The sequence below is a fragment of the Anarrhichthys ocellatus genome, unplaced genomic scaffold, assembly GCF_004355925.1.
Source record: "Anarrhichthys ocellatus isolate YVR2014 unplaced genomic scaffold, GSC_Weel_1.0 scaffold747, whole genome shotgun sequence".
NCBI classification, from domain to species: domain Eukaryota; kingdom Metazoa; phylum Chordata; class Actinopteri; order Perciformes; family Anarhichadidae; genus Anarrhichthys; species Anarrhichthys ocellatus.
The window spans coordinates 1-5,140 of NW_022280721.1; the positions used below are offsets into that span (position 1 = coordinate 1).

Sequence of the window (5,140 nt, forward strand, 5' to 3'; positions counted from 1 at the left end):
TAAAGATATGTAACACACGATTACCACAATGCTTCCCACCAGATTTTCTGTCTAAAGGCTACATGCTCTCTGTGTCCTGTCCCTTTCCTCTCCCTCTTTGTGTCGTCTGTAGCTGCTGCGGGACAACGCCGACCTTCGAGGTGAGCTGCCTAAACTGGAGAAGCGCCTGCGGGCCACCGCTGAGCGGGTCAAAGCCCTGGAGGCGGCACTGAGGGAGGCCAAAGAGAACGCAGCCATCGACCGAAAGCGCTACCAGCAGGAGATGGAGCGCATTAAGGACGCTGCCAAGCCCAAAAACATGGGCAGGAGAGCGTCCATAGGTAGGTGGACACACATACACACTCATATATGGGACATTTCTTGCACAGGACTGAAAATCCTGAAAATGTGGTGATATGTACGTCAATATTCTGAAAAACTATACACTTAAATTCCATATATAAGTTTTTGCAACCAGTCAAAAGAAATGTTGGCAAATATGCTAATTTTCTTTCCTGCTTAGAGTTGGATGAGAACATCTTAGCCTCTTAGCCGAGGGAAACAGCTAGTCTGGCTCTGTCGCTTTTCTTTAAATTCAAACAAAGAAATGAGAACTGTATGTGATGATGAACCTGCTCTCTGTATGTGACCCATATCATCTCTCTGCGTCCGACCCAGCTAAGCCCATCAGACCAGGCCAGTTGCCGGGAGCCTCTCCCATTAACACCAGTGTCAACAGGTCCAACCTCATCCAGAACAACCAGCCTGCCGGCATCAAGGGAGGAGGCTGCAATAGGTGAGAGGAGAAGACACCTTCTTCAGAGTCTGTATATTTATTCTTCTGCAATCGTTATCCAGTTAAATTATAATGGACTTTATTTGTCCCCTTGGGGAAATCTTCCATTTTTCTTGGTTTACACACACACAAACAGGAACATGCATCAATGTGACGAGATGTCAGAATGATGGGTCGCCGCAGCACAACACCTTTTGGGGTTCTCTGCCTTGCTCGAGGGCATCTCGGCAGTGACCAAGAGGTGAACTGGCACCTCTCCAGACCCCGGTCCACACTCCTGGTACCTGGTCCGTGTCGGACTTGAACCACTACCCTTCGGTTCCCAAGCTACTGCTGTCCAAGACTTCCAAAAAGACAACATGTAAATTGCTTTGCATTCCTTTTCTTTTCTGGTTTCCCTTAAAGGTGCTGAGGACGAAGCACAGTCACCCAAACAACAGGCCAAAGCTCCAGACTCAGAAGTTTCATTGAAAAATATTGAACTTTTATCTGGAAACCCTGCACCAGTCTTCCAACATCAAAGTGTGTATATACTGTATATAAGTATGCCATGTACTGTGTAGCCTTTCAAGCCTATGGCTCTACAAGAAACCAAACCACATAAGTGCATCGTAAAATCAACACATAATGTGTGATGTTGCTCTGATGATAGCAACTTACTAAGTTATGAGGCCAAAGTGTCAGACCTTGATGTATCCCTAAACATAAGAAGACACTACTGTCGTGGTGTACAGTAAAGGGAGAGCACTGTCCCTTATTCTCTATGCTTTGCTTGTAAGGATTCTCCTTTTAGGGGATTCCTTTGGTTTTAGCACAATTGTTTTTTCATCCATCCATTTATGCCTGCATTTACTATCCACTAATCTGGGGACGGGTCGCAAGGGCAACAGGCTTAGGAGGGAATTCCAGATGTCCCTTGCCCCAGCGACGCTTTCCAGCTCTTCCTGGGGAACCACAAGGCGTTCCCGGGCCAGAAGAGCTATATAATTCCTCCAGCGTGTTCTGGGTCTACCATGGTGCCTCTTACCAGTTGGACGTGCCATAAAAACCTCCAAAAGGAGGTGTCCAGGAAACACCCTGATCAGAGCAGCGGTTCTACTCCGAGCTCCCTCCGGATGTCTGAGCACCTCACCCTATCTTTAAGGCTGAGCCCAGCCGCCCTACGAAGGAAGCTCATTTGGGCTTGTATCCGCAATCACATTCTACCGGTCACTACCCAAAGCTCATGACCATAGGTGAAGGTCAGAACGTACATGAACTGGTAAATCGGGCGCTTTGCCTTCCTCCTCAGCTCCCTCTTCATCTTACGGGCCAGTACAATGCCTGCATCATGCCACACCGCACCACCTGTCCATCTCACACTCCATTTTACCAATACTCAGGAACCCTCCATGAGGTCCCCAAATTGGACACCCCCCAGAAATCCTGTCCATGAAAATCCCAAACAGAACAAGTGATAACCCTGGTGGAGGCAAGCACACACTGGAACTGTGTTTGACTTTGTGCCGAGTATACGAACACAGCTGTCACTTTGGTCATACAAGGACCGGAGGGTTTGTAGCAACATCTCCGGGTGCCCCGTATTCTCAAAGTACCCCTCACAGGATTCCCTACGGACAAGGTCATAAGCCTTCTTCAAGTCCACAGAACACTTGTAGACTGGATGGGCAAACTGCGATGACCCCTCCAACAGCCCTGCAACGGTAAAGAGCTGGTCCACTGTTCCACAGCCAGGACGGAGTCCGCATTGCTCTTCCTGGATCTGAGGTTTGACAATTGTGATTATTTAAGGACACTCTCTGGTCCCCTTTTTTATAAATGGGAACCACCACCCTAAACTGCCATGCCACAGGTACTGTCCCCGACCGCCAAGCAGCACAGAAGAGGTGTGTCAGCTTAGACAGCCCAACAATGTCCAGAGCCTTCAGTATCTCAGAGCAAATCTCTGTCCTGGCACCGATGATATTCTCACCAAAACTTCGAGCAGCAGCTTCCACAATGGAGGCTTTGAACATGGCCCACTCAGAATCCATGTCACCTGCCTCCCTCGGGATGCACAAACATTTCTAAAGATCCTGTGGACAGGAGCCTTAGCCGTTCCCAGTTCACCCCCACTAGAAATGTGGGTTTACTAGGTCTGTCCAAGAGCCTCCCCTGGCACCTTATCCAACTCAGCAACAGTTGGTGACCAGTTCACAGCTCTGTTACTCTCTTCCCCCGAGTGTCCAAGACATACAGCAGCAGATCTGATGATTCGACCACAAAGTTGATAATCGATCTTTGGCTGAGGCTGTTCTGATACCAAGTAAACCATGAACAGCCCTATGCCGAACTGCTGTTTGGTACATAATCACAAACAAGTATCAGCACTTCTAGGTCCCCGCCTTTGCTTGCCGTCCAGCTCACAATGCACTCAACCGCAATGCCTACCCCTGCGAGTGGTGGGCCCACAGGGAGGCGGCTCCATGTAGTTTTTTTGGGCTGGTGGCCTGGCCGAGCTCCATGCGAATAGGTCCGGGCCACCAGCCGCTTGCCGGCGAGCTCCCCTCACAGGTCTGGCTCCAGAAGGGGGCACCGGTTTCCCTTTTCCGGACGAGGTGCGACAACTTTTTTCTGGCCAATTCATATCAGATCAGGGAATCGCTCTTGGTTTGGCCCCCTCCCCTGGGACCTTTGCTTTGGGAAAGCTTACCAGAAGATATTTCCCTAAACAACACAGCTCCCAGGGTCACAAACCCCTCCACTACGATAAGGTAGCGATTCTTTGTTTTTTTAACTGTGCTTATCATAAACACCAGAAACCCTTCTGCCTATACCTCATTGTTATGCGCAGATTACTGTAATAAACTGATTTAGACGTTCAAAAGCGTATTCAACCACATATTGGTACAAAATGATGCTTCAGTTTAGTCGAGTAAGAACTGAGCGACACAATATTTTATCTGAACAACTCACTTCTGTACACCTGTAAAGCAAGTGATGCATGCTCTGCCTTATTTTTTGACGAATTGGCTTTCCGTATCTCTAAAAGCCTTTACCTCCACATCTTGTCTCTTGGCTCAGGGCAGGAAGAGCACTGGGACTGGGTAGATACAAATGTAATTCATGCCTGATAGCTGCAGGCAAGAGTCCACTTATGATCACTTTGTTTGGAAAGCATTAATTATGTTTTGTTTTTAATGTAGCTAATGTATCCAGTAGGAAAGTGGATGATTGATACTTAGCCTGTAACACTCCTGACAAGTGCAGTGGCATCCTAATGACATCCATACAGCCCTGTGTTGCATAAGAACAATAAATTACCTTTGAGTCCTTGAATCCTTGAATCGTATTATTGCACAGAATGTAAAGTTAAAGCTTTCAAATAAAAAATTACTGAACCGAAAACTTCTGAATTAACCATTTGTCCCCTTGAACTAAAGGCACCATTAAATGTTTTGCTGAAATTAACCTTTTCAAACGCTTATCATGCTATTAACTTTCGCACAATGAACGTAGCACCTGAGGTGTTATTGATGACTTATAGGGGAAATGTATGTGATCTTATGTGGATGTCATATCAGTCTTGGTGGTAAATGTAGTCAATTGAAGAAATATATTCCTCAGTGCGTGCTACATTGACCCAGAAATCATATTGTAAAGCCCTCTGAGGCAAATTTGTAATTTGTGATTTTGGGCTATCCACAAATAAATTGAATTGAATTAAATACTGGAAGTGACTGACATCAACAACGCTCACGTCTGCCACTTCCGTCCTTACACCAGCAGGGTGTGCATTTACACAATGCTAATACACGATGAGAAGAGATGTGATTAAACGGCGCTGCAGACGCTCATGCATTATTCTGAAATAATGTAAACCTGGAGTTATATAGCCCGAGGCTAATTCCAGCCTCTCTGTGGTCTGAGACTACAGACTGTATTCCTGGAGCACTAAATCATTCATGACCCTGTTTGGATGGTGAGACTCCCCGCTGTGATTCCCCGATAGAGCTCGGCTAGGGAGAGGAGGGAGCATCTTCACATGTTTATCCTTCACATTTGAACAATGTGAAAAGGTTTCAAGATTAGGACATTGAAAACCCCATCAAGTAATGAGAACCAATGGCTTAACTCTGAGGGTAAAGACATTCTTCTTCTTACAATATATATATTTTTAGGGACTCGAGCGAAGGTGAAAGTTAAACTATTCCAACTTTGAGTTGCAGGGGATCTGGTCGCCGTCTATCAGCGCTGACAGGCGGGTGGGGTGGAGCGACAGACCAGCGGCTGGGTTAAAGACCACAACTGCGCCAAGCTGAACGGAAACACGATGACGAGACTCGGATTTTACTGGAATTTGCCTTCAAAATAAAACAAACTATT

The 5,140-nt window shown here is 46.7% G+C and overlaps 1 long non-coding RNA gene across 1 annotated transcript; it reads left to right on the forward strand.

The window, feature by feature from the left end:
• Window positions 1–128: 128 nt before the first annotated feature.
• LOC116376960 (uncharacterized) lies at window positions 129–4,213 on the forward strand. Its single transcript, XR_004212166.1, has 3 exons — window positions 129–320; window positions 658–775; window positions 912–4,213. It is a non-coding gene; the product is annotated as an uncharacterized LOC116376960 (long non-coding RNA).
• The last annotated feature ends 927 nt before the right edge of the window (window positions 4,214–5,140 follow it).